We start from the raw sequence: 25,908 nt of genomic DNA on the forward strand, positions 1-25,908 counted from the left end.
ATTGTCATGCAATTCCTTTACCTCTCAGAAATGATTATGATATAAAAGTGAAGTACGTGACGAGTGTGACGTTAGGAAAACATTAGGCAGCATGGAGAGATTCTGTATGGGACCAACCAACCCAAACGAGTACTGTGTGATCTGCTACCCAGCAGGTACCCAACGAGGCAGCACGGCTAGCTCAGTCGGTAGAGCATGGGACTCTTAATCATAGGGTCGTGGGTTCGAGCCCTACCCTGGGCGGAACGGAATTTTTCTCCGCTGCAGATGTAAATTACCGATTTTCTGATTAACGTGATGTAATGGAAATAGCAACTTTAAAATTTGCCTACGTCTCAATCAGTCGCAAGAAAACTGTATTTGAAGGTGAAGGTGATTTTGTAGACATGTGAAAGTCATGTTCTGAAGTGCAGGTGGTTTTGTTTGGAGAGAACATCGGCTACGTGTCAGATGTGTAGCCAAGCAGTAATGGGTCACCATAGCTGCTAATATTAGTCAAAAATATGAAGTGTTGTCAGCTGAAGTCTGAAGATTCAGACGACCGTGCGGCGAAGTACGCAAAAGTTCCGCTAGGCCGCGCCTCTTTAGCTCAGTGGTAGAGCACTGGTCTAGTAAACCAGGAGTCGTGAGTTCCATCCTCACAGGAGGAAGACGAATTTTGGAAATCAGTTGCGCGTCATGGCCGTATAGCAAACAGTATCTGTGATGGCGAACAATTAGCGTGAGGAGTTTTATTAAGAATTACTCTCAGATGTGATTAAGGCGAATGGCGCTGATAAAGCATTTGCCAAAGCGGTACGGCATAAGGTGGGACGAGGCAGTGTGAATTACATTTTATAGATGTATTTCTCACAAATCGCTGAGCCTCTCGCGGTCGTCGTCGTCGTCGTCGTCGTCGTCGTCGTCTCCGTCGCCGCCGCCGCTTCTGCAGAAGTAGCAAATGGCCATCGTAGCAAATGCGGCGAGGGACACCCTGCCATCGATTCCGATTGCGCAAAGTGTGTGGTCTTGTTTTCCTGTCTATGTTTGGTCGGTCTCGTAAGAGGTTGAATGTAACGAATGGGTGGGAAAGAGTAAGAGGCAGCGGCTGTGTGGAACGAAAACACAATTCCTCAGGGGGTGTGAGCGTTTCGAGATGAATCGTATATAAGTAATACTTGGTCGTCAGTGACCGTGTGGCCTAATGGATAAGGCGTCGGACTTCGGATCCGAAGATTGCAGGTTCGAATCCTGTCACGGTCGTGTTTTTCCAGTTCTGAGAAACAAACTTACCGTTTTAATGTAGCAATTGTGCAGTACCAAACCGTCTGAATGTTGTTGTTGACCATTTTGTGCTTGGAGATGGTCTTGAGCTTGAAACACACACAAGAAGACCGGTGTTAACTAGCGAAATGGTCGGCATAGTGCCCTCACCGCGAGGTTTGACTGGCACTTGCACATCTAAAACAACGTCGGAAAGTAACTCGTTCGGCTTTTGAGTCACGTCAAGTATGTGTGTTAATTTTGACGCCGCTAGCTCTGCAGATTGTCATGCAATTCCTTTACCTCTCAGAAATGATTATGAAATAAAAGTGAAGTACGTGACGAGTGTGACGTTAGGAAAACATTAGGCAGCATGGAGAGATTCTGTATGGGACCAACCAACCCAAACGAGTACTGTGTGATCTGCTACCCAGCAGGTACCCAACGAGGCAGCACGGCTAGCTCAGTCGGTAGAGCATGAGACTCTTAATCACAGGGTCGTGGGTTCGACCCCTTCGCTTGGCGGAACGGAATTTTTTTCCACTGCAGATGTAAATTACCGATTTTCTGATTAACGTGATGTAATGGAAATAGCAACTTTAAAATTTGCCTACGTCTCAATCAGTCGCAAGAAAACTGTATTTGAAGGTGAAGGTGATTTTGTAGACATGTGAAAGTCATGTTCTGAAGTGCAGGTGGTTTTGTTTGGAGAGAACATCGGCTACGTGTCAGATGTGTAGCCAAGCAGTAATGGGTCGCCATAGCTGCTAATATTAGTCAAAAATATGAAGTGTTGTCAGCTGAAGTCTGATGATTCAGACGACCGTGCGGCGAAGTACGCAAAAGTTCCGCTAGGCCGCGCCTCTTTAGCTCAGTGGTAGAGCACTGGTCTAGTAAACCAGGAGTCGTGAGTTCCATCCTTACAGGAGGAAGACGGATTTTTGAAATCAGTTGCGCGTCATGGCCGTATAGCAAACAGTATCTGTGATGGCGAACAATTAGCGAGAGGCGTTTTATTAAGAATTACTCTCAGATGTGATTAAGGCGAATGGCGCTGATAAAGCATTTGCCAAAGCGGTACGGCATAAGGTGGGACGAGGCAGTGTGAATTACATTTTATAGATGTATTTCTCACAAATCGCTGAGCCTCTCGCGGTCGTCGTCGTCGTCGTCGTCGTCGCCGTCGCCGCCGCCGCTTCTGCAGAAGTAGCAAATGGCCATCGTAGCAAATGCGGCGAGGGACACCCTGCCATCGATTCCGATTGCGCAAAGTGTGTGGTCTTGTTTTCCTGTCTATGTTTGGTCGGTCTCGTAAGAGGTTGAATGTAACGAATGGGTGGGAAAGAGTAAGGGGCAGCGGCTGTGTGGAACGAAAACACAATTCCTCAGGGGGTGTGAGCGTTTCGAGATGAATCGTATATAAGTAATACTTGGTCGTCAGTGACCGTGTGGCCTAATGGATAATGCGTCGGACTTCGGATCCGAAGATTGCAGGTTCGAATCCTGTCACGGTCGTGTTTTTCCAGTTCTGAGAAGCAAACATACCGTTTTAATGTAGCAATTGTGCAGTACGAAACCGTCTGAATGTTGCTGTTGACCATTTTGTGCTTGGAGATGGTCTTGAGCTTGAAACACACACAAGAAGACCGGTGTTAACTTTCGAAATGGTCGGCAGAGTGCCCTCACCGCGAGGTTTGACTGGCACTTGCACATCTAAAACAACGTCGGAAAGTAACTCGTTCGGCTTTTGAGTCACGTCAAGTATGTGTGTTAATTTTGACGCCGCTAGCTCTGCAGATTGTCATGCATTTCCTTTACCTCTCAGAAATGATTATGAAATAAAAGTGAAGTACGTGACGAGTGTGACGTTAGGAAAACATTAGGCAGCATGGAGAGATTCTGTATGGGACCAACCAACCCAAACGAGTACTAAGTGATCTGCTACCCAGCAGGTACCCAACGAGGCGGCACGGCTAGCTCAGTCGGTAGAGCATGAGACTCTTAATCATGGGGTCGTGGGTTCGAGCCCTACCCTGGGCGGAACGGAATTTTTCTCCGCTGCAGATGTAAATTACCGATTTTCTGATTAACGTGATGTAATGGAAATAGCAACTTTAAAATTTGCCTACGTCTCCATCAGTCGCAAGGAAACTGTATTTGAAGGTGAAGGTGATTTTGTAGCCATGTGTGAAAGTCATGTTCTGAAGTGCAGGTGATTTTGTTTGGAGAGAACATCGGCTACGTGTCAGATGTGTATCCAAGCAGTAATGGGTCGCCATAGCTGCAAATATTAGTGAAAAATATGAAGTGTTGACAGCTGAAGTCTGAAGATTCAGACGACCGTACGGACGAAGTACGCCAAAGTTCCGCTAGGCCGCGCCTCTTTAGCTCAGTGGTAGAGCACTGGTCTAGTAAACCAGGAGTCGTGAGTTCCATCCTCACAGGAGGAAGACGAATTTTGGAAATCAGTTGCGCGTCATGGCCGTATAGCAAACAGTATCTGTGATGGCGAACAATTAGCGTGAGGAGTTTTATTAAGAATTACTCTCAGATGTGATTAAGGCGAATGGCGCTGATAAAGCATTTGCCAAAGCGGTACGGCATAAGGTGGGACGAGGCAGTGTGAATTACATTTTATAGATGTATTTCTCACAAATCGCTGAGCCTCTCGCGGTCGTCGTCGTCGTCGTCGTCGTCGTCGTCGTCGTCGTCGTCGTCGCCGTCGTCGCCGCCGCTTCTGCAGAAGTAGCAAATGGCCATCGTAGCAAATGCTGCGAGGGACACCCTGCCATCGATTCCGATTGCGCAAAGTGTGTGGTCTTGTTTTCCTGTCTATGTTTGGTCGGTCTCGTAAGAGGTTGAATGTAACGAATGGGTGGGAAAGAGTAAGGGGCAGCGGCTGTGTGAAACGAAAACACAATTCCTCAGGGGGTGTGAGCGTTTCGAGATGAATCGTATATAAGTTTTACTTGGTCGTCAGTGACCGTGTGGCCTAATGGATAAGGCGTCGGACTTCGGATCCGAAGATTGCAGGTTCGAATCCTGTCACGGTCGTGTTTTTCCAGTTCTGAGAAACAAACATACCGTTTTAATGTAGCAATTGTGCAGTACGAAACCGTCTGAATGTTGCTGTTGACCATTTTGTGCTTGGAGATGGTCTTGAGCTTGAAACACACACAAGAAGACCGGTGTTAACTAGCGAAATGGTCGGCAGAGTGCCCTCACCGCGAGGTTTGACTGGCACTTGCACATCTAAAACAACGTCGGAAAGTAACTCGTTCGGCTTTTGAGTCACGTCAAGTATGTGTGTTAATTTTGACGCCGCTAGCTCTGCAGATTGTCATGCAATTCCTTTACCTCTCAGAAATGATTATGATATAAAAGTGAAGTACGTGACGAGTGTGACGTTAGGAAAACATTAGGCAGCATGGAGAGATTCTGTATGGGACCAACCAACCCAAACGAGTACTGTGTGATCTGCTACCCAGCAGGTACCCAACGAGGCAGCACGGCTAGCTCAGTCGGTAGAGCATGGGACTCTTAATCATTGGGTCGTGGGTTCGAGCCCTACCCTGGGCGGAACGGAATTTTTCTCCGCTGCAGATGTAAATTACCGATTTTCTGATTAACGTGATGTAATGGAAATAGCAACTTTAAAATTTGCCTACGTCTCAATCAGTCGCAAGAAAACTGTATTTGAAGGTGAAGGTGATTTTGTAGCCATGTGTGAAAGTCATGTTCTGAAGTGCAGGTGATTTTGTTTGGAGAGAACATCGGCTACGTGTCAGATGTGTAGCCAAGCAGTAATGGGTCACCATAGCTGCTAATATTAGTCAAAAATATGAAGTGTTGTCAGCTGAAGTCTGAAGATTCAGACGACCGTGCGGCGAAGTACGCAAAAGTTCCGCTAGGCCGCGCCTCTTTAGCTCAGTGGTAGAGCACTGGTCTAGTAAACCAGGAGTCGTGAGTTCCATCCCCACAGGAGGAAGACGAATTTTGGAAATCAGTTGCGCGTCATGGCCGTATAGCAAACAGTATCTGTGATGGCGAACAATTAGCGTGAGGAGTTTTATTAAGAATTACTCTCAGATGTGATTAAGGCGAATGGCGCTGATAAAGCATTTGCCAAAGCGGTACGGCATAAGGTGGGACGAGGCAGTGTGAATTACATTTTATAGATGTATTTCTCACAAATCGCTGAGCCTCTCGCGGTCGTCGTCGTCGTCGTCGCCGTCGCCGCCGCCGCTTCTGCAGAAGTAGCAAATGGCCATCGTAGCAAATGCGGCGAGGGACACCCTGCCATCGATTCCGATTGCGCAAAGTGTGTGATCTTGTTTTCCTGTCTATGTTTGGTCGGTCTCGTAAGAGGTTGAATGTAACGAATGGGTGGGAAAGAGTAAGGGGCAGCGGCTGTGTGGAACGAAAACACAATTCCTCAGGGGGTGTGAGCGTTTCGAGATGAATCGTATATAAGTAATACTTGATCGTCAGTGACGGTGTGGCCTAATGGATAAGGCGTCGGACTTCGGATCCGAAGATTGCAGGTTCGAATCCTGTCACGGTCGTGTTTTTCCAGTTCTGAGAAACAAACATACCGTTTTAATGTAGCAATTGTGCAGTACGAAACCGTCTGAATGTTGCTGTTGACCATTTTGTGCTTGGAGATGGTCTTGAGCTTGAAACACACACAAGAAGACCGGTGTTAACTAGCGAAATGGTCGGCAGAGTGCCCTCACCGCGAGGTTTGACTGGCACTTGCACATCTAAAACAACGTCGGAAAGTAACTCGTTCGGCTTTTGAGTCACGTCAAGTATGTGTGTTAATTTTGACGCCGCTAGCTCTGCAGATTGTCATGCAATTCCTTTACCTCTCAGAAATGATTATGAAATAAAAGTGAAGTACGTGACGAGTGTGACGTTAGGAAAACATTAGGCAGCATGGAGAGATTCTGTATGGGACCAACCAACCCAAACGAGTACTGTGTGATCTGCTACCCAGCAGGTACCCAACGAGGCAGCACGGCTAGCTCAGTCGGTAGAGCATGAGACTCTTAATCATAGGGTCGTTGGTTCGAGCCCTACCCTGGGCGGAACGGAATTTTTCTCCGCTGCAGATGTAAATTACCGATTTTCTGATTAACGTGATGTAATGGAAATAGCAACTTTAAAATTTGCCTACGTCTCAATCAGTCGCAAGAAAACTGTATTTGAAGGTGAAGGTGATTTTGTAGACATGTGAAAGTCATGTTCTGAAGTGCAGGTGGTTTTGTTTGGAGAGAACATCGGCTACGTGTCAGATGTGTAGCCAAGCAGTAATGGGTCACCATAGCTGCTAATATTAGTCAAAAATATGAAGTGTTGTCAGCTGAAGTCTGATGATTCAGACGACCGTGCGGCGAAGTACGCAAAAGTTCCGCTAGGCCGCGCCTCTTTAGCTCAGTGGTAGAGCACTGGTCTAGTAAACCAGGAGTCGTGAGTTCCATCCTCACAGGAGGAAGACGAATTTTGGAAATCAGTTGCGCGTCATGGCCGTATAGCAAACAGTATCTGTGATGGCGAACAATTAGCGTGAGGAGTTTTATTAAGAATTACTCTCAGATGTGATTAAGGCGAATGGCGCTGATAAAGCATTTGCCAAAGCGGTACGGCATAAGGTGGGACGAGGCAGTGTGAATTACATTTTATAGATGTATTTCTCACAAATCGCTGAGCCTCTCGCGGTCGCCGTCGCCGCCGCCGCTTCTGCAGAAGTAGCAAATGGCCATCGTAGCAAATGCGGCGAGGGACACCCTGCCATCGATTCCGATTGCGCAAAGTGTGTGGTCTTGTTTTCCTGTCTATGTTTGGTCGGTCTCGTAAGGGGTTGAATGTAACGAATGGGTGGGAAAGAGTAAGAGGCAGCGGCTGTGTGGAACGAAAACATAATTCCTCAGGGGGTGTGAGCGTTTCGAGATGAATCGTATATAAGTAATACTTGGTCGTCAGTGACCGTGTGGCCTAATGGATAAGGCGTCGGACTTCGGATCCGAAGATTGCAGGTTCGAATCCTGTCACGGTCGTGTTTTTCCAGTTCTGAGAAACAAACTTACCGTTTTAATGTAGCAATTGTGCAGTACGAAACCGTCTGAATGATGCTGTTGACCATTTTGTGCTTGGAGATGGTCTTGAGCTTGAAACACACACAAAAAGACCGGTGTTAACTAGCGAAATGGTCGGCAGAGTGCCCTCACCGCGAGGTTTGACTGGCACATGCACATCTAAAACAACGTCGGAAAGTAACTCGTTCGGCTTTTGAGTCACGTCAAGTATGTGTGTTAATTTTGACGCCGCTAGCTCTGCAGATTGTCATGCAATTCCTTTACCTCTCAGAAATGATTATGAAATAAAAGTGAAGTACGTGACGAGTGTGACGTTAGGAAAACATTAGGCAGCATGGAGAGATTCTGTATGGGACCAACCAACCCAAACGAGTACTGTGTGATCTGCTACCCAGCAGGTACCCAACGAGGCAGCACGGCTAGCTCAGTCGGTAGAGCATGAGACTCTTAATCATAGGGTCGTGGGTTCGACCCCTTCGCTGGGCGGAACGGAATTTTTCTCCGCTGCAGATGTAAATTACCGATTTTCTGATTAACGTGATGTAATGGAAATAGCAACTTTAAAATTTGCCTACGTCTCAATCAGTCGCAAGAAAACTGTATTTGAAGGTGAAGGTGATTTTGTAGACATGTGAAAGTCATGTTCTGAAGTGCAGGTGGTTTTGTTTGGAGAGAACATCGGCTACGTGTCAGATGTGTAGCCAAGCAGTAATGGGTCGCCATAGCTGCTAATATTAGTCAAAAATATGAAGTGTTGTCAGCTGAAGTCTGAAGATTCAGACGACCGTGCGGCGAAGTACGCAAAAGTTCCGCTAGGCCGCGCCTCTTTAGCTCAGTGGTAGAGCACTGGTCTAGTAAACCAGGAGTCGTGAGTTCCATCCTTACAGGAGGAAGACGGATTTTTGAAATCAGTTGCGCGTCATGGCCGTATAGCAAACAGTATCTGTGATGGCGAACAATTAGCGAGAGGCGTTTTATTAAGAATTACTCTCAGATGTGATTAAGGCGAATGGCGCTGATAAAGCATTTGCCAAAGCGGTACGGCATAAGGTGGGACGAGGCAGTGTGAATTACATTTTATAGATGTATTTCTCACAAATCGCTGAGCCTCTCGCGGTCGTCGTCGTCGTCGTCGTCGTCGCCGTCGCCGCCGCCGCTTCTGCAGAAGTAGCAAATGGCCATCGTAGCAAATGCGGCGAGGGACACCCTGCCATCGATTCCGATTGCGCAAAGTGTGTGGTCTTGTTTTCCTGTCTATGTTTGGTCGGTCTCGTAAGAGGTTGAATGTAACGAATGGGTGGGAAAGAGTAAGGGGCAGCGGCTGTGTGGAACGAAAACACAATTCCTCAGGGGGTGTGAGCGTTTCGAGATGAATCGTATATAAGTAATACTTGGTCGTCAGTGACCGTGTGGCCTAATGGATAATGCGTCGGACTTCGGATCCGAAGATTGCAGGTTCGAATCCTGTCACGGTCGTGTTTTTCCAGTTCTGAGAAGCAAACATACCGTTTTAATGTAGCAATTGTGCAGTACGAAACCGTCTGAATGTTGCTGTTGACCATTTTGTGCTTGGAGATGGTCTTGAGCTTGAAACACACACAAGAAGACCGGTGTTAACTAGCGAAATGGTCGGCAGAGTGCCCTCACCGCGAGGTTTGACTGGCACTTGCACATCTAAAACAACGTCGGAAAGTAACTCGTTCGGCTTTTGAGTCACGTCAAGTATGTGTGTTAATTTTGACGCCGCTAGCTCTGCAGATTGTCATGCAATTCTTTTACCTCTCAGAAATGATTATGAAATAATAGTGAAGTACGTGACGAGTGTGACGTTAGGAAAACATTAGGCAGCATGGAGAGATTCTGTATGGGACCAACCAACCCAAACGAGTACTGTGTGATCTGCTACCCAGCAGGTACCCAACGAGGCAGCACGGCTAGCTCAGTCGGTAGAGCATGAGACTCTTAATCATAGGGTCGTGGGTTCGAGCCCTACCCTGGGCGGAACGGAATTTTTCGCCGCTGCAGATGTAAATTACCGATTTTCTGATTAACGTGATGTAATGGAAATAGCAACTTTAAAATTTGCCTACGTCTCAATCAGTCGCAAGAAAACTGTATTTGAAGGTGAAGGTGATTTTGTAGACATGTGAAAGTCATGTTCTGAAGTGCAGGTGGTTTTGTTTGGAGAGAACATCGGCTACGTGTCAGATGTGTAGCCAAGCAGTAATGGGTCACCATAGCTGCTTTTATTAGTCAAAAATATGAAGTGTTGTCAGCTGAAGTCTGATGATTCAGACGACCGTGCGGCGAAGTACGCAAAAGTTCCGCTAGGCCGCGCCTCTTTAGCTCAGTGGTAGAGCACTGGTCTAGTAAACCAGGAGTCGTGAGTTCCATCCTCACAGGAGGAAGACGAATTTTGGAAATCAGTTGCGCGTCATGGCCGTATAGCAAACAGTATCTGTGATGGCGAACAATTAGCGTGAGGAGTTTTATTAAGAATTACTCTCAGATGTGATTAAGGCGAATGGCGCTGATAAAGCATTTGCCAAAGCGGTACGGCTTAAGGTGGGACGAGGCAGTGTGAATTACATTTTATAGATGTATTTCTCACAAATCGCTGAGCCTCTCGCGGTCGTCGTCGTCGTCGTCGTCGTCGTCGCCGTCGATGCCGCCGCTTCTGCAGAAGTAGCTAATGGCCATCGTAGCAAATGCGGCGAGGGACACCCTGCCATCGATTCCGATTGCGCAAAGTGTGTGGTCTTGTTTTCCTGTCTATGTTTGGTCGGTCTCGTAAGAGGTTGAATGTAACGAATGGGTGGGAAAGAGTAAGAGGCAGCGGCTGTGTGGAACGAAAACACAATTCCTCAGGGGGTGTGAGCGTTTCGAGATGAATCGTATATAAGTAGTACTTGGTCGTCAGTGACGGTGTGGCCTAATGGATAAGGCGTCGGACTTCGGATCCGAAGATTGCAGGTTCGAACCCTTTCACGGTCGTGTTTTTCCAGTTCTGAGAAACAAACATACCGTTTTAATGTAGCAATTGTGCAGTACGAAACCGTCTGAATGTTGCTGTTGACCATTTTGTGCTTGGAGATGGTCTTGAGCTTGAAACACACACAAGAAGACCGGTGTTAACTAGCGAAATGGTCGGCAGAGTGCCCTCACCGCGAGGTTTGACTGGCACTTGCACATCTAAAACAACGTCGGAAAGTAACTCGTTCGGCTTTTGAGTCACGTCAAGTATGTGTGTTAATTTTGACGCCGCTAGCTCTGCAGATTGTCATGCAATTCCTTTACCTCTCAGAAATGATTATGAAATAAAAGTGAAGTACGTGACGAGTGTGACGTTAGGAAAACATTAGGCAGCATGGAGAGATTCTGTATGGGACCAACCAACCCAAACGAGTACTGTGTGATCTGCTACCCTGCAGGTACCCACCGAGGCAGCACGGCTAGCTCAGTCGGTAGAGCATGAGACTCTTAATCATAGGGTCGTGGGTTCGAGCCCTACCCTGGGCGGAACGGAATTTTTCTCCGCTGCAGATGTAAATTACCGATTTTCTGATTAACGTGATGTAATGGAAATAGCAACTTTAAAATTTGCCTACGTCTCCATCAGTCGCAAGAAAACTGTATTTGAAGGTGAAGGTGATTTAGTAGACATGTGAAAGTCATGTTCTGAAGTGCAGGTGATTTTGTTTGGAGAGAACATCGGCTACGTGTCAGATGTGTAGCCAAGCAGTAATGGGTCACCATAGCTGCTAATATTAGTCAAAAATATGAAGTGTTGTCAGCTGAAGTCTGATGATTCAGACGACCGTGCGGCGAAGTACGCAAAAGTTCCGCTAGGCCGCGCCTCTTTAGCTCAGTGGTAGAGCACTGGTCTAGTAAACCAGGAGTCGTGAGTTCCATCCTCACAGGAGGAAGACGAATTTTGGAAATCAGTTGCGCGTCATGGCCGTATAGCAAACAGTATCTGTGATGGCGAACAATTAGCGTGAGGAGTTTTATTAAGAATTACTCTCAGATGTGATTAAGGCGAATGGCGCTGATAAAGCATTTGCCAAAGCGGTACGGCATAAGGTGGGACGAGGCAGTGTGAATTACATTTTATAGATGTATTTCTCACAAATCGCTGAGCCTCTCGCGGTCCTCGTCGTCGTCGTCGTCGTCGTCGTCGCCGTCGCCGCCGCCGCTTCTGCAGAAGTAGCAAATGGCCATCGTAGCAAATGCGGCGAGGGACACCCTGCCATCGATTCCGATTGCGCAAAGTGTGTGGTCTTGTTTTCCTGTCTATGTTTGGTCGGTCTCGTAAGAGGTTGAATGTAACGAATGGGTGGGAAAGAGTAAGAGGCAGCGGCTGTGTGGAACGAAAACACAATTCCTCAGGGGGTGTGAGCGTTTCGAGATGAATCGTATATAAGTAATACTTCGTCGTCAGTGACCGTGTGGCCTAATGGATAATGCGTCGGACTTCGGATCCGAAGATTGCAGGTTCGAATCCTGTCACGGTCGTGTTTTTCCAGTTCTGAGAAACAAACTTACCGTTTTAATGTAGCAATTGTGCAGTACGAAACCGTCTGAATGTTGCTGTTGACCATTTTGTGCTTGGAGATGGTCTTGAGCTTGAAACACACACAAGAAGACCGGTGTTAACTAGCGAAATGGTCGGCAGAGTGCCCTCACCGCGAGGTTTGACTGGCACTTGCACATCTAAAACAACGTCGGAAAGTAACTCGTTCGGCTTTTGAGTCACGTCAAGTATGTGTGTTAATTTTGACGCCGCTAGCTCTGCAGATTGTCATGCAATTCCTTTACCTCTCAGAAATGATTATGAAATAAAAGTGAAGTACGTGACGAGTGTGACGTTAGGAAAACATTAGGCAGCATGGAGAGATTCTGTATGGGACCAACCAACCCAAACGAGTACTGTGTGATCTGCTACCCAGTAGGTACCCAACGAGGCAGCACGGCTAGCTCAGACGGTAGAGCATGAGACTCTTAATCACAGGGTCGTGGGTTCGACCCCTTCGCTGGGCGGAACGGAATTTTTTTCCACTGCAGATGTAAATTACCGATTTTCTGATTAACGTGATGTAATGGAAATAGCAACTTTAAAATTTGCCTACGTCTCAATCAGTCGCAAGAAAACTGTATTTGAAGGTGAAGGTGATTTTGTAGACATGTGAAAGTCATGTTCTGAAGTGCAGGTGGTTTTGTTTGGAGAGAACATCGGCTACGTGTCAGATGTGTATCCAAGCAGTAATGGGTCGCCATACCTGCTAATATTAGTCAAAAATATGAAGTGTTGTCAGCTGAAGTCTGAAGATTCAGACGACCGTGCGGCGAAGTACGCAAAAGTTCCGCTAGGCCGCGCCTCTTTAGCTCAGTGGTAGAGCACTGGTCTAGTAAACCAGGAGTCGTGAGTTCCATCCTTACAGGAGGAAGACGGATTTTTGAAATCAGTTGCGCGTCATGGCCGTATAGCAAACAGTATCTGTGATGGCGAACAATTAGCGAGAGGCGTTTTATTAAGAATTACTCTCAGATGTGATTAAGGCGAATGGCGCTGATAAAGCATTTGCCAAAGCGGTACGGCATAAGGTGGGACGAGGGATTCTGAATTACATTTTATAGATGTATTTCTCACAAATCTCTGAGCCTCTCGCGGTCGTCGTCTTCGTCGCCGCCGCCGCCGCTTCTGCAGAATTAGCAAATGGCCATCGTAGCAAATGCGGCGAGGGACACCCTGCCATCGATTCCGATTGCGCAAAGTGTGTGGTCTTGTTTTCCTGTCTATGTTTGGTCGGTCTCGTAAGAGGTTGAATGTAACGAATGGGTGGGAAAGAGTAAGGGGCAGCGGCTGTGTGGAACGAAAACACAATTCCTCAGGGGGTGTGAGCGTTTCGAGATGAATCGTATATAAGTAATACTTGGTCGTCAGTGACGGTGTGGCCTAATGGATGAGGCGTCGGACTTCGGATCCGAAGATTGCAGGTTCGAATCCTGTCACAGTCGTGTTTTTCCAGTTCTGAGAAACAAACATACCGTTTTAATGTAGCAATTGTGCAGTACGAAACCGTCTGAATGTTGCTGTTGACCATTTTGTGCTTGGAGATGGTCTTGAGCTTGAAACACACACAAGAAGACCGGTGTTAACTAGCGAAATGGTCGGCAGAGTGCCCTCACCGCGAGGTTTGACTGGCACTTGCACATCTAAAACAACGTCGGAAAGTAACTCGTTCGGCTTTTGAGTCACGTCAAGTATGTGTGTTAGTTTTGACGCCGCTAGCTCTGCAGATTGTCATGCATTTCCTTTACCTCTCAGAAATGATTATGAAATAAAAGTGAAGTACGTGACGAGTGTGACGTTAGGAAAACATTAGGCAGCATGGAGAGATTCTGTATGGGACCAACCAACCCAAACGAGTACTAAGTGATCTGCTACCCAGCAGGTACCCAACGAGGCGGCACGGCTAGCTCAGTCGGTAGAGCATGAGACTCTTAATCATAGGGTCGTGGGTTCGAGCCCTACCCTGGGCGGAACGGAATTTTTCTCCGCTGCAGATGTAAATTACCGATTTTCTGATTAACGTGATGTAATGGAAATAGCAACTTTAAAATTTGCCTACGTCTCCATCAGTCGCAAGAAAACTGTATTTGAAGGTGAAGGTGATTTTGTAGCCATGTGTGAAAGTCATGTTCTGAAGTGCAGGTGATTTTGTTTGGAGAGAACATCGGCTACGTGTCAGATGTGTATCCAAGCAGTAATGGGTCACCATAGCTGCAAATATTAGTGAAAAATATGAAGTGTTGTCAGCTGAAGTCTGAAGATTCAGACGACCGTACGGACGAAGTACGCCAAAGTTCCGCTAGGCCGCGCCTCTTTAGCTCAGTGGTAGAGCACTGGTCTAGTAAACCAGGAGTCGTGAGTTCCATCCTCACAGGAGGAAGACGAATTTTGGAAATCAGTTGCGCGTCATGGCCGTATAGCAAACAGTATCTGTGATGGCGAACAATTAGCGTGAGGAGTTTTATTAAGAATTACTCTCAGATGTGATTAAGGCGAATGGCGCTGATAAAGCATTTGCCAAAGCGGTACGGCATAAGGTGGGACGAGGCATTCTGAATTACATTTTATTGATGTATTTCTCACAAATGTCTGAGCCTCTCGCGGTCGTCGTCGTCGTCGTCGTCGTCGTCGTCGTCGTCGTCGTCGTCGTCGCCGCCGCCGCCGCTTCTGCAGAATTAGCAAATGGCCATCGTAGCAAATGCGGCGAGGGACACCCTGCCATCGATTCCGATTGCGCAAAGTGTGTGGTCTTGTTTTCCTGTCTATGTTTGGTCGGTCTCGTAAGAGGTTGAATGTAACGAATGTGTGGGAAAGAGTAAGGGGCAGCGGCTGTGTGGAACGAAAACACAATTCCTCAGGGGGTGTGAGCGTTTCGAGATGAATCGTATATAAGTAGTACTTGGTCGTCAGTGACGGTGTGGCCTAATGGACCATTCTGGCTTTAGCCGTCGCCGCGGTCGGACGTGCTTGTTGTTTACTCCGCGTACGTTAGCGCTATCGCCGGTGTTTGGTGTTTACGTGAAGTTCGCTGTACATTTTCGCTGTTATTTTTTGAGTGGTGTCTCTGATAAGTGTTTTTATAGTGCTTTCGTCCGTTCCACGTCTCGTGCTTCGCCGCAATTTCGGTTGTTGCCGGAATTTCGTCGGAACCGACGACCATGTCTGACACCGTCAGGAAGAATACTTTAGTCTTCTCGTTCGAGAAAGAAACACGGCCGGTCCAACCCACTGCGCTGGAAATCCACGATTGGCTGACTGAGGTAATCGGTATAAATTCTGACTCTGTTCATACCACGCAATTAGATGCTGAAAAATACTGTGTTTTTGTTAAATTTCTGAACTCAGTGACAGTCGATAAGTTGCTTGCAAAATGGGGTAATTCCGTCGAATTTGTTCATCGAGACGGTTCAAAAAGTAATGTCTCTGTACGAAAAGCTGATATCATGTACACCAATGTCAGGATTTTGAATGTTCCAATTGAAATTGATAATCAGTTGATCAAGGACGCTCTATCTAAATATGGCGAAGTTAAATCTATCTATAACGAAAGATGGTCGAAGCTATACAAGATACAGTGTTTTAATGGCATTAGATCCGTTGAAATGGAGGTGAAAGCCAACATTCCGTCCCATATATCCGTTGCAGGCCATAAAGCACATGTTGTGTATTCTGGTCAGGAGCGCACGTGCAATATTTGCAATGAGACAGGTCATTTCCGACAAGATTGTCCGCGCCGTGTTTTTGTTCTTCGGAACAATCTAACACAGCGTCAAAAACTGACCCTCAGCGAAGTCTTACCAAATAGCACTTCCCTTCTTTCGGTTAACGACAGTGGTGCATGTACTTCTGCAGTGCCCGCCATAACTACTACGGAGTTCCCTCCCCTGAGCGTCATTACATCACACCCTTCTGTTCCCGATTGCGATCTCCAGAATAAGAAGCGACCGTTGGAAATGACCGATGACGGCTCGGACGGCGAGTCCGCCCGTAATTCGCCTTCCACCCGCAAGCAGAAGCAGTGTAATGCGGATGTACTCGAGGAAACAAACAGTACATGTATTGACGTGACGACAGCCGCTAAGGCAACCCGGCCGCTGTCGGCGGCTGAACAGGTACAAACGGTCCACGGAGGGGACGCAGTAACGATTGTCGCGGAGACGGAAGAGGCTCACTCCGAAGCACAAGAGGTGACGGAGCGGAACCCAACTCAAGAATTTACAGACCCACAAACCGCCGACTCAGTCAGTGCTCTGGAGCTAGTGACGGAAGAACAAGGAAATGGCACTCGTAAAAAGGACGCTGTTGAGACAGCTTCGGTCACAACGGTGGTAAAGATAGACAATCCGAATGACGGCGCGTTGAACCAAGATGTCCGAAGACGCCGACTCAAACTGCAACCTAATCTCAAAGCTTCCCGTAACCAAAGCAAACAACAACCAGCACAAGAGGAAGCGACGGCCAAGAACGTCTTGTATGAAATCATCACGGAAAGACCTAAGGAGGTACCTTCAAGTGACATTAGTGATGCAAAGCCCCTCGGTAAAACTAAAACCCGAGATGTTCGGAATCCTGCACCAAAATGAGGCTGTAAGATGAAAAAACAAAAGGATTTTGTTGAACCAGTTTCATTTCTAATTGTACTACTGTCTTAGTCATATTTCAGAGGAACCAGATGAAGTGTTTACCGAGCTTCAAATACTGACTATTCTTTTAGGTGTTTGTTTAAGCAGAGTCGTTTCTCCCTTCTAGGAGCTGCACATCTCTTTTTTTTTTTTTTTTTTTTTTTATTAATATTTTGTTATCTTTTTAATCACTTATTTACTTTTTATGCAAACTAAATGTCCCAGGCATATACAATTACGACTATCAATATTAACAGGATTACATCCGTGACTAAAGTTACAGCGCTCAAGGATTATTTATATGAGTCAGGGACGGACATTGCTTTCCTACAGGAAGTAGTGCTGACTAATCTTACAGTGCCTGGATATTTGGCGATTTTAAATGTCTCACTTGACACCAACGTCGGTACAGCAATTTTAGTCAGGGAGGGGATTCCTGTCTCGGATATCGAGAGGTTGGACTCCGGCAGAGCGATAGGTATAAAAGTCTTTGGTTCTACCCTTATCAATCTGTATGCCCCTTCTGGCACATCTAATAGAATGGAAAGAGCACAGTTCTATAAAGAAGAAATCATTTATTTATTACGGAAAAACCCAAAAGATCTTATAATAGGCGGTGATTTTAATTGTGTGATAAATAAGAAAGACCAGGTTCCGAATTTTAATACCTGCAGTGAACTGAAGCGTTTCGTCACTGTTTTACAGCTTAAAGATGCTTGGGAAATAATGTATCCCACATTTGTGGCATTTACATTCCTAGGTCCTCACTCACGTAGCAGGATCGACAGACTCTACATATCGCAAAGTCTAGTTAGCTCCTTCATTAAAGCAGAGACGATTCCAGTTTACTTTTCTGATCATAGCTCCGTGCTAGCTTCCATCAACCTTACTGCGCAACCCACTCGCCGTTTTAGAAGTTCATGGCACCTTAATACGTCACTGATGCAGGACGACGGATTAGAAGAAAGTTTGACAGAAGCGTGGGCATTGTGCCTCCGCTCTGCAGATAGACACGTCTCAGTACTAGACTGGTGGTGCAACAGGGCAAAGCCTAAACTGAGAAAAGTTCTCATCCAGTATAGTGTACAACGAACGAAAGACTTGAAAAATTCCATAGAATTTTATTATACCATGCTGCGAAATTTATATGAGCAGGCAAACACTTCCAACGTCCGTCTGGCAGATATCAAGCAAACTAAGGCCAAATTGCTCAGTCTTAAAAGACAGCAGATGGAGGGTCTGAAATTAAAATCCAAGGCTAAGACAGTCGTGGAGGATGAACATGCTTCCTTGTACCATCTACTGAAGCACGAAAGAAACAGGAGACGCACCTTCATTGATGGACTTCAGTCTGAAACTGGCGAGACACTCACGACTCAGAGAGACATCGTCAATGCAGTGCACAAATATTACGAAGACCTATACACTGCCAACCCGGTATGTGAAGAGTCCTTCGATGAGTTCCTTAGTTACATAGCTCCACAGGTCTCGGACGAGGAAAACGAAGACCTTCTCGTTGAGTGTACTAACGAAGATATCCACAGAATCATCTGCAAATCTCCTCTGAGGAAATCGCCGGGACCGGATGGTTTGCCTGTTGAATTTTATAAACGATACTGGCCACTGATTGGTGACATGTTTACCCGAATGACGAACGAGGTGCTTCAGGGAAAGCATTTACCTGCTGTTTTTAAAGAGAGCACAATAGTACTAATCCCAAAAAATGCTGCAAAAAGAAACCTCAACAACTTTCGTCCTATCTCCCTGTTAAACTCCGATTATAAAATCATCGGCAGAATTTTAAACAACAGACTCTCACAGTTGGCCAAAAAGATAGTAAGTCCATACCAGTCCTGTGTGCCTACCAAGAGCATTTTCAAAAGCATAGCTGAATATAGAGATATAATTGCAATCACTGCTGTGACCACCATAAAATGTGCTATCATGTTTATTGACTTCCAGAAAGCATTTGATCGTGTGGATCATAGATTCCTTAGTGCCACACTGAACAAAATAGGTTTTAATGAGCGAGTCGTAAGTGTGATCAGAAATGTTGCAACAGGCATCAGCGCTTGTATATCAGTTAACTGCCAGAGGACAAAGCAGATTCAGATCAGGCGCGGCGTTCCTCAAGGAAGCCCCCTCTCCATGTTCCTATTCGTGCTTTCATTAGAACCTTTCCTCCGCAGTGTTCATGCCACTCTAACTGGCATCACATTATCTGGTCACCGAACAGTCATAAACGCCTATGCCGATGATGTCGGAGTCGTCCTGCGAAATCCCGACGACATTTTGAAATTGGAAACGCTAATTAAAAAGTACTGTAGAGTCTCCGGAGCAGGTGTCAACGCAAACAAAAGCAAACTCCTAAACCTGCGGGGTTTTCAACATACCACCTTAGCCTGGGCCACAATGGTCACCCAATGCAAAGCACTAGGAATAACACTGACACCTTGTCCGTTAAAAATGGCAGCTATCAATTGGAGAAATACGTCGGGACAACTTCTTGGAACAACAAGGGAAAACCTCCACCGTAACATGAACCAAGTTCAGAGGGTGATTTTCATTAACCACTGCATTCTCTCCAGGAGTTACTTTATAGCACAGATCTTCCCACTACCGAAAATGATTGGAAAAAAGATAATGTCTACCATTGCCAGCTATCTTTGGAGAGGGGATATATTCAGAGTCGACGCAAAAACTGCGACCTTAGATCCCAGGAATGGAGGTTTGGGGTTAGTTGACATCAGAAATAAGGCGTCTGCGCTTTTTATAAAAAGGACCGCCACTATCCTTAGCGACCACGCTGATAGCATTACAACTAAATTATTTGAAGTTGTCAGGCCTGCCAGTTTACAGGCGCCGGTGAATGTGCAAAAAATAAATAACCGGCTCCAGTACGTTCGTGTATATTTTGTGGAATTCAGCTATCTCGGCGGTGTCATCATCAACTCACGACGGATCACGGCCCGCGATATTCTGTGCCATCGAAAGAAAATGGAGGGGAGAAACAAATTGGAAAGTAAATACCCACACACTGATTGGGACGCCATATGGAAAAATATTAATATGCGTGGTCTACCATCGGACGTCAAGTCAGCGTGGTATAAAACAGTGAATGAGACCGTAAGCACCAATGAAAGGTTACATGCAATCGGCGTTAGCGACACGAACCTATGTCTCAAATGTAAATTGATCGACACGTTAGTGCACAGATTCACGTGCGGTGGCAATCTACAACTCTGTAATTGGATTAGGGAACAACTGGCTTTTCTTACGAGATCTTCGGTGGAAAATTTTCCCCCTGTTACTTTCCTCAGGCCTCAGACTTGCTATTTTCCAGCAGCAAAAAACAACTCGGTCCATTGGTTAATGGGACACTATGTGAATTACGTAATTAATCACCTGGGAAATGACAATTCCACTGATTTTTACATGTACTTGAAGTGTGCTTTTTATAACGCCCTGAAATATAAAGACCACAAGAAAAACTACGGCAATATGCTTAAAATTGTATTCGAGCGACTGGGCATTGGTTGACAAGCCAACGAGATAAACAAAAATCGTTTATTTAAGCGAAACGACGCTTAAACAAAAACAATTGGGGAGAAGTACAATTTTACAGTTTCATATTACAATCACTTATCCTCTGCTGGCAAAGAAGGCTATTTTGTTTATTGCACAGAAGAAGCCGAAGCCGAAAGCCAGTATCGCAGGGTTAAAGATAAATTGTTTTCTTATACATTCATTTTATGACTGAGAAGGAAGTCTCATTTGTTTCCATGGAAGGGAACATACTTTTTTATTATTATTATTAATCTCAAGAAGGAAAGGAGGCTATGGAATTAGTGCCTTAACATAAAATTCCTTCTTCACATTCCATGAAGATTTTTCTTTTACAATAAAAAAAATAACAAACAAACAAAAATAATAATAATAACAATAAAAAAACTAAACAGAAATTAAAAAAATAATATACAGGTTCAGGGTCCACTACTTCCTACAACTTTATTATATATTACAAAGAAGTATGCTAGGTTGCCGAGAAGCAGTGGACGAGGAAAAAAAAAAAAAAAAAAAAAAAAAAAAAAAAAAGCACTAAAGCTATAACCTTCAATCTCTATTGCCTCGGCATGACATAAATTTTTTGTTTCAAATGAAGCATCTTTTGGTTCAGGATTTCGAAGGCAAAACAGCATATATCTACGTATACACAAGATGTAAAATTTCTTATTGAAAACTATGATAAAGACACGCCTCAGCAACAGGACTGGGTGGAGACATCGCGGCCAGGCCTCGAGAAAAAAAAAAAAAAAAAAAAAAAAAATGGATAAGGCGTCGGACTTCGGATCCGAAGATTGCAGGTTCGAATCCTGTCACGGTCGTGTTTTTCCAGTTCTGAGAAACAAACATACCGTTTTAATGTAGCAATTGTGCAGTACGAAACCGTCTGAATGTTGCTGTTGACCATTTTGTGCTTGGAGATGGTCTTGAGCTTGAAACACACACAAGAAGACCGGTGTTAACTAGCGAAATGGTCGGCAGAGTGCCCTCACCGCGAGGTTTGACTGGCACTTGCATATCTAAAACAACGTCGGAAAGTAACTCGTTCGGCTTTTGAGTCACGTCAAGTATGTGTGTTAGTTTTGACGCCGCTAGCTCTGCAGATTGTCATGCATTTCCTTTACCTCTCAGAAATGATTATGAAATAAAAGTGAAGTACGTGACGAGTGTGACGTTAGGAAAACATTAGGCAGCATGGAGAGATTCTGTATGGGACCAACCAACCCAAACGAGTACTGTGTGATCTGCTACCCAGCAGGTACCCAACGAGGCGACACGGCTAGCTCAGTCGGTAGAGCATGAGACTCTTAATCATGGGGTCGTGGGTTCGAGCCCTACCCTGGGCGGAACGGAATTTTTCTCCTTTGCAGATGTAAATTACCGATTTTCTGATTAACGTGACGTAATGGAAATAGCAACTTTAAAATTTGCCTACGTCTCCATCAGTCGCAAGAAAACTGTATTTGAAGGTGAAGGTGATTTTGTAGCCATGTGTGAAAGTCATGTTCTGAAGTGCAGGTGATTTTGTTTGGAGAGAACATCGGCTACGTGTCAGATGTGTATCCAAGCAGTAATGGGTCGCCATAGCTGCAAATATTAGTGAAAAATATGAAGTGTTGTCAGCTGAAGTCTGAAGATTCAGACGACCGTACGGACGAAGTACGCCAAAGTTCCGCTAGGCCGCGCCTGTTTAGCTCAGTGGTAGAGCACTGGTCTAGTAAACCAGGAGTCGTGAGTTCCATCCTCACAGGAGGAAGACGAATTTTGGAAATCAGTTGCGCGTCATGGCCGTATAGCAAACAGTATCTGTGATGGCGAACAATTAGCGTGAGGAGTTTTATTAAGAATTACTCTCAGATGTGATTAAGGCGAATGGCGCTGATAAAGCATTTGCCAAAGCGGTACGGCATAAGGTGGGACGAGGCAGTGTGAATTACATATTATAGATGTATTTCTCACAAATCGCTGAGCCTCTCGCGGTCGTCGGCGTCGTCGCCGTCGATGCCGCTGCTTCTGCAGAAGTAGCAAATGGCCATCGTAGCAAATGCGGCGAGGGACACCCTGCCATCGATTCCGATTGCGCAAAGTGTGTGGTCTTGTTTTCCTGTCTATGTTTGGTCGGTCTCGTAAGAGGTTGAATGTAACGAATGGGTGGGAAAGAGTAAGGGGCAGCGGCTGTGTGGAACGAAAACACAATTCCTCAGGGGGTGTGAGCGTTTCGAGATGAATCGTATATAAGTAATACTTGGTCGTCAGTGACCGTGTGGTCTAATGGATAAGGCGTCGGACTTCGGATCCGAAGATTGCAGGTTCGAATCCTGTCACGGTCGTGTTTTTCCAGTTCTGAGAAACAAACATACCGTTTTAATGTAGCAATTGTGCAGTACGAAACCGTCTGAATGTTGCTGTTGACCATTTTGTGCTTGGAGATGGTCTTGAGCTTGAAACACACACAAGAAGACCGGTGTTAACTAGCGAAATGGTCGGCAGAGTGCCCTCACCGCGAGGTTTGACTGGCACTTGCACATCTAAAACAACGTCGGAAAGTAACTCGTTCGGCTTTTGAGTCACGTCAAGTATGTGTGTTAATTTTGACGCCGCTAGCTCTGCAGATTGTCATGCAATTCCTTTACCTCTCAGAAATGATTATGAAATAAAAGTGAAGTACGTGACGAGTGTGACGTTAGGAAAACATTAGGCAGCATGGAGAGATTCTGTATGGGACCAACCAACCCAAACGAGTACTGTGTGATCTGCTACCCTGCAGGTACCCAACGAGGCAGCACGGCTAGCTCAGTCGGTAGAGCATGAGACTCTTAATCATAGGGTCGTGGGTTCGAGCCCTACCCTGGGCGGAACGGAATTTTTCTCCGCTGCAGATGTAAATTACCGATTTTCTGATTAACGTGATGTAATGGAAATAGCAACTTTAAAATTTGCCTACGTCTCAATCAGTCGCAAGAAAACTGTATTTGAAGGTGAAGGTGATTTAGTAGACATGTGAAAGTCATGTTCTGAAGTGCAGGTGATTTTGTTTGGAGAGAACATCGGCTACGTGTCAGATGTGTAGCCAAGCAGTAATGGGTCACCATAGCTGCTAATATTTGTCAAAAATATGAAGTGTTGTCAGCTGAAGTCTGAAGATTCAGACGACCGTGCGGCGAAGTAAGCAAAAGTTCCGCTAGGCCGCGCCTGTTTAGCTCAGTGGTAGAGCACTGGTCTAGTAAACCAGGAGTCGTGAGTTCCATCCTCACAGGAGGAAGACGAATTAAGGAAATCAGTTGCGCGTCATGGCCGTATAGCAAACAGTATCTGTGATGGCGAACAATTAGCGTGAGGAGTTTTATTAAGAATTACTCTCAGATGTGATTAAGGCGAATGGCGCTGATAAAGCATTTGCCAAAGCGGTACGGCATAAGGTGGGACGAGGCAGTGTGAATTACATTTTATAGATGTATTTCTCACAAATCGCTGAGCCTCTCGCGGTCGTCGTCGTCGTCGTCGTCGTCGTCGTCGTCGTCGCCGCCGCTTCTGCAGAAGTAGCAAATGGCCATCGTAGCAAATGCGGCGAGGGACACCCTGCCATCGATTCCGATTGCGCAAAGTGTGTGGTCTTGTTTTCCTGTCTATGTTTGGTCGGTCTCGTAAGAGGTTGAATGTAACGAATGGGTGGGAAAGAGTAAGGGGCAGCGGCTGTGTGGAACGAAAACACAATTCCTCAGGGGGTGTGAGCGTTTCGAGATGAATCGTATATAAGTTATACTTGGTCGTCAGTGACCGTGTGGCCTAATGGATAAGGCGTCGGACTTCGGATCCGAAGATTGCAGGTTCGAATCCTGTCACGGTCGTGTTTTTCCAGTTCTGGGAAACAAACATACCGTTTTAATGTAGCAATTGTGCAGTACGAAACCGTCTGAATGTAGCTGTTGACCATTTTGTGCTTGGAGATGGTCTTGAGCTTGAAACACACACAAGAAGACCGGTGTTAACTAGCGAAATGGTCGGCAGAGTGCCCTCACCGCGAGGTTTGACTGGCACTTGCACATCTAAAACAACGTCGGAAAGTAACTCGTTCGGCTTTTGAGTCACGTCTAGTATGTGTGTTAATTTTGACGCCGCTAGCTCTGCAGATTGTCATGCAATTCCTTTACCTCTCAGAAATGATTATGAAATAAAAGTGAAGTACGTGACGAGTGTGACGTTAGGAAAACATTAGGCAGCATGGAGAGATTCTGTATGGGACCAACCAACCCAAACGAGTACTGTGTGATCTGCTACCCAGCAGGTACCCAACGAGGCAGCACGGCTAGCTCAGTCGGTAGAGCATGAGACTCTTAATCATAGGGTCGTGGGTTCGAGCCCTACCCTGGGCGGAACGGAATTTTTCTCCGCTGCAGATGTAAATTACCGATTTTCTGATTAACGTGATGTAATGGAAATAGCAACTTTAAAATTTGCCTACGTCTCCATCAGTCGCAAGAAAACTGTATTTGAAGGTGAAGGTGATTTTGTAGACATGTGTAAAAGTCATGTTCTGAAGTGCAGGTGATTTTGTTTGGAGAGAACATCGGCTACTTGTCAGATGTGTATCCAAGCAGTAATGGGTCGCCATAGCTGCAAATATTAGTGAAAAATATGAAGTGTTGTCAGCTGAAGTCTGAAGATTCAGACGACCGTACGGACGAAGTACGCAAAAGTTCCGCTAGGCCGCGCCTCTTTAGCTCAGTGGTAGAGCAGTGGTCTAGTAAACCAGGAGTCGTGAGTTCCATCCTCACAGGAGGAAGACGAATTTTGGAAATCAGTTGCGCGTCATGGCCGTATAGCAAACAGTATCTGTGATGGCGAACAATTAGCGTGAGGAGTTTTATTAAGAATTACCCTCAGATGTGATTAAGGCGAATGGCGCTGATAAAGCATTTGCCAAAGCGGTACGGCATAAGGTGGGACGAGGCAGTGTGAATTACATTTTTTGGATGTATTTCTCACAAATCGCTGAGCCTCTCGCGGTCGTCGTCGTCGTCGTCGTCGTCGTCGTCGCCGCCGCCGCTTCTGCAGAAATAGCAAATGGCCATCGTAGCAAATGCGGCGAGGGACACCCTGCCATCGATTCCGATTGCGCAAAGTGTGTGGTCTTGTTTTCCTGTCTATGTTTGGTCGGTCTCGTAAGAGGTTGAATGTAACGAATGGGTGGGAAAGAGTAAGGGGCAGCGGCTGTGTGGAACGAAAACACAATTCCTCAGGGGGTGTGAGCGTTTCGAGATGAATCGTATATAAATTATACTTGGTCGTCAGTGACCGTGTGGCCTAATGGATAAGGCGTCGGACTTCGGATCCGAAGATTGCAGGTTCGAATCCTGTCACGGTCGTGTTTTTCCAGTTCTGAGAAACAAACATACCGTTTTAATGTAGCAATTGTGCAGTACGAAACCGTCTGAATGTTGCTGTTGACCATTTTGTGCTTGGAGATGGTCTTGAGCTTGAAACACACACAAGAAGACCGGTGTTAACTAGCGAAATGGTCGGCAGAGTGCCCTCACCGCGAGGTTTGACTGGCACTTGCACATTTAAAACAACGTCGGAAAGTAACTCGTTCGGTTTTTGAGTCACGTCAAGTATGTGTGTTAATTTTGACGCCGCTAGCTCTGCAGATTGTCATGCAATTCCTTTACCTCTCAGAAATGATTATGAAATAAAAGTGAAGTACGTGACGAGTGTGACGTTAGGAAAACATTAGGCACCATGGAGAGATTCTGTATGGGACCAACCAACCCAAACGAGTACTGTGTGATCTGCTACCCAGCAGGTACCC

At 45.9% G+C, this 25,908-nt stretch overlaps 16 non-coding genes across 16 annotated transcripts; all 16 read left to right on the plus strand.

Annotated features, from left to right (window-relative positions):
* The first annotated feature begins 578 nt into the window (after positions 1-578).
* Trnat-agu (transfer RNA threonine (anticodon AGU)) lies at positions 579-650 on the plus strand. The gene has a single exon. It is a non-coding gene; the product is annotated as a tRNA-Thr (tRNA).
* Positions 651-1,169: 519 nt separating this feature from the next.
* Trnar-ucg (transfer RNA arginine (anticodon UCG)) lies at positions 1,170-1,242 on the plus strand. The gene has a single exon. It is a non-coding gene; the product is annotated as a tRNA-Arg (tRNA).
* A 1,442-nt stretch (positions 1,243-2,684) lies between these two features.
* Positions 2,685-2,757, plus strand: Trnar-ucg (transfer RNA arginine (anticodon UCG)). The gene has a single exon. It is a non-coding gene; the product is annotated as a tRNA-Arg (tRNA).
* An 863-nt stretch (positions 2,758-3,620) lies between these two features.
* Positions 3,621-3,692, plus strand: Trnat-agu (transfer RNA threonine (anticodon AGU)). The gene has a single exon. It is a non-coding gene; the product is annotated as a tRNA-Thr (tRNA).
* A 531-nt stretch (positions 3,693-4,223) lies between these two features.
* On the plus strand, positions 4,224-4,296 carry Trnar-ucg (transfer RNA arginine (anticodon UCG)). The gene has a single exon. It is a non-coding gene; the product is annotated as a tRNA-Arg (tRNA).
* Positions 4,297-5,734: 1,438 nt separating this feature from the next.
* On the plus strand, positions 5,735-5,807 carry Trnar-ucg (transfer RNA arginine (anticodon UCG)). The gene has a single exon. It is a non-coding gene; the product is annotated as a tRNA-Arg (tRNA).
* Positions 5,808-6,667: 860 nt separating this feature from the next.
* On the plus strand, positions 6,668-6,739 carry Trnat-agu (transfer RNA threonine (anticodon AGU)). The gene has a single exon. It is a non-coding gene; the product is annotated as a tRNA-Thr (tRNA).
* A 489-nt stretch (positions 6,740-7,228) lies between these two features.
* Trnar-ucg (transfer RNA arginine (anticodon UCG)) lies at positions 7,229-7,301 on the plus strand. The gene has a single exon. It is a non-coding gene; the product is annotated as a tRNA-Arg (tRNA).
* A 1,442-nt stretch (positions 7,302-8,743) lies between these two features.
* On the plus strand, positions 8,744-8,816 carry Trnar-ucg (transfer RNA arginine (anticodon UCG)). Its single transcript has one exon. It is a non-coding gene; the product is annotated as a tRNA-Arg (tRNA).
* Positions 8,817-9,676: 860 nt separating this feature from the next.
* On the plus strand, positions 9,677-9,748 carry Trnat-agu (transfer RNA threonine (anticodon AGU)). The gene has a single exon. It is a non-coding gene; the product is annotated as a tRNA-Thr (tRNA).
* A 1,446-nt stretch (positions 9,749-11,194) lies between these two features.
* Trnat-agu (transfer RNA threonine (anticodon AGU)) lies at positions 11,195-11,266 on the plus strand. Its single transcript has one exon. It is a non-coding gene; the product is annotated as a tRNA-Thr (tRNA).
* Positions 11,267-11,782: 516 nt separating this feature from the next.
* On the plus strand, positions 11,783-11,855 carry Trnar-ucg (transfer RNA arginine (anticodon UCG)). Its single transcript has one exon. It is a non-coding gene; the product is annotated as a tRNA-Arg (tRNA).
* Positions 11,856-14,221: 2,366 nt separating this feature from the next.
* On the plus strand, positions 14,222-14,293 carry Trnat-agu (transfer RNA threonine (anticodon AGU)). Its single transcript has one exon. It is a non-coding gene; the product is annotated as a tRNA-Thr (tRNA).
* An 8,063-nt stretch (positions 14,294-22,356) lies between these two features.
* On the plus strand, positions 22,357-22,429 carry Trnar-ucg (transfer RNA arginine (anticodon UCG)). The gene has a single exon. It is a non-coding gene; the product is annotated as a tRNA-Arg (tRNA).
* Positions 22,430-23,874: 1,445 nt separating this feature from the next.
* On the plus strand, positions 23,875-23,947 carry Trnar-ucg (transfer RNA arginine (anticodon UCG)). Its single transcript has one exon. It is a non-coding gene; the product is annotated as a tRNA-Arg (tRNA).
* A 1,445-nt stretch (positions 23,948-25,392) lies between these two features.
* Trnar-ucg (transfer RNA arginine (anticodon UCG)) lies at positions 25,393-25,465 on the plus strand. The gene has a single exon. It is a non-coding gene; the product is annotated as a tRNA-Arg (tRNA).
* The last annotated feature ends 443 nt before the right edge of the window (positions 25,466-25,908 follow it).

This window comes from Schistocerca gregaria, unplaced genomic scaffold, assembly GCF_023897955.1.
Source record: "Schistocerca gregaria isolate iqSchGreg1 unplaced genomic scaffold, iqSchGreg1.2 ptg000156l, whole genome shotgun sequence".
NCBI classification, from domain to species: Eukaryota; Metazoa; Arthropoda; class Insecta; order Orthoptera; family Acrididae; genus Schistocerca; species Schistocerca gregaria.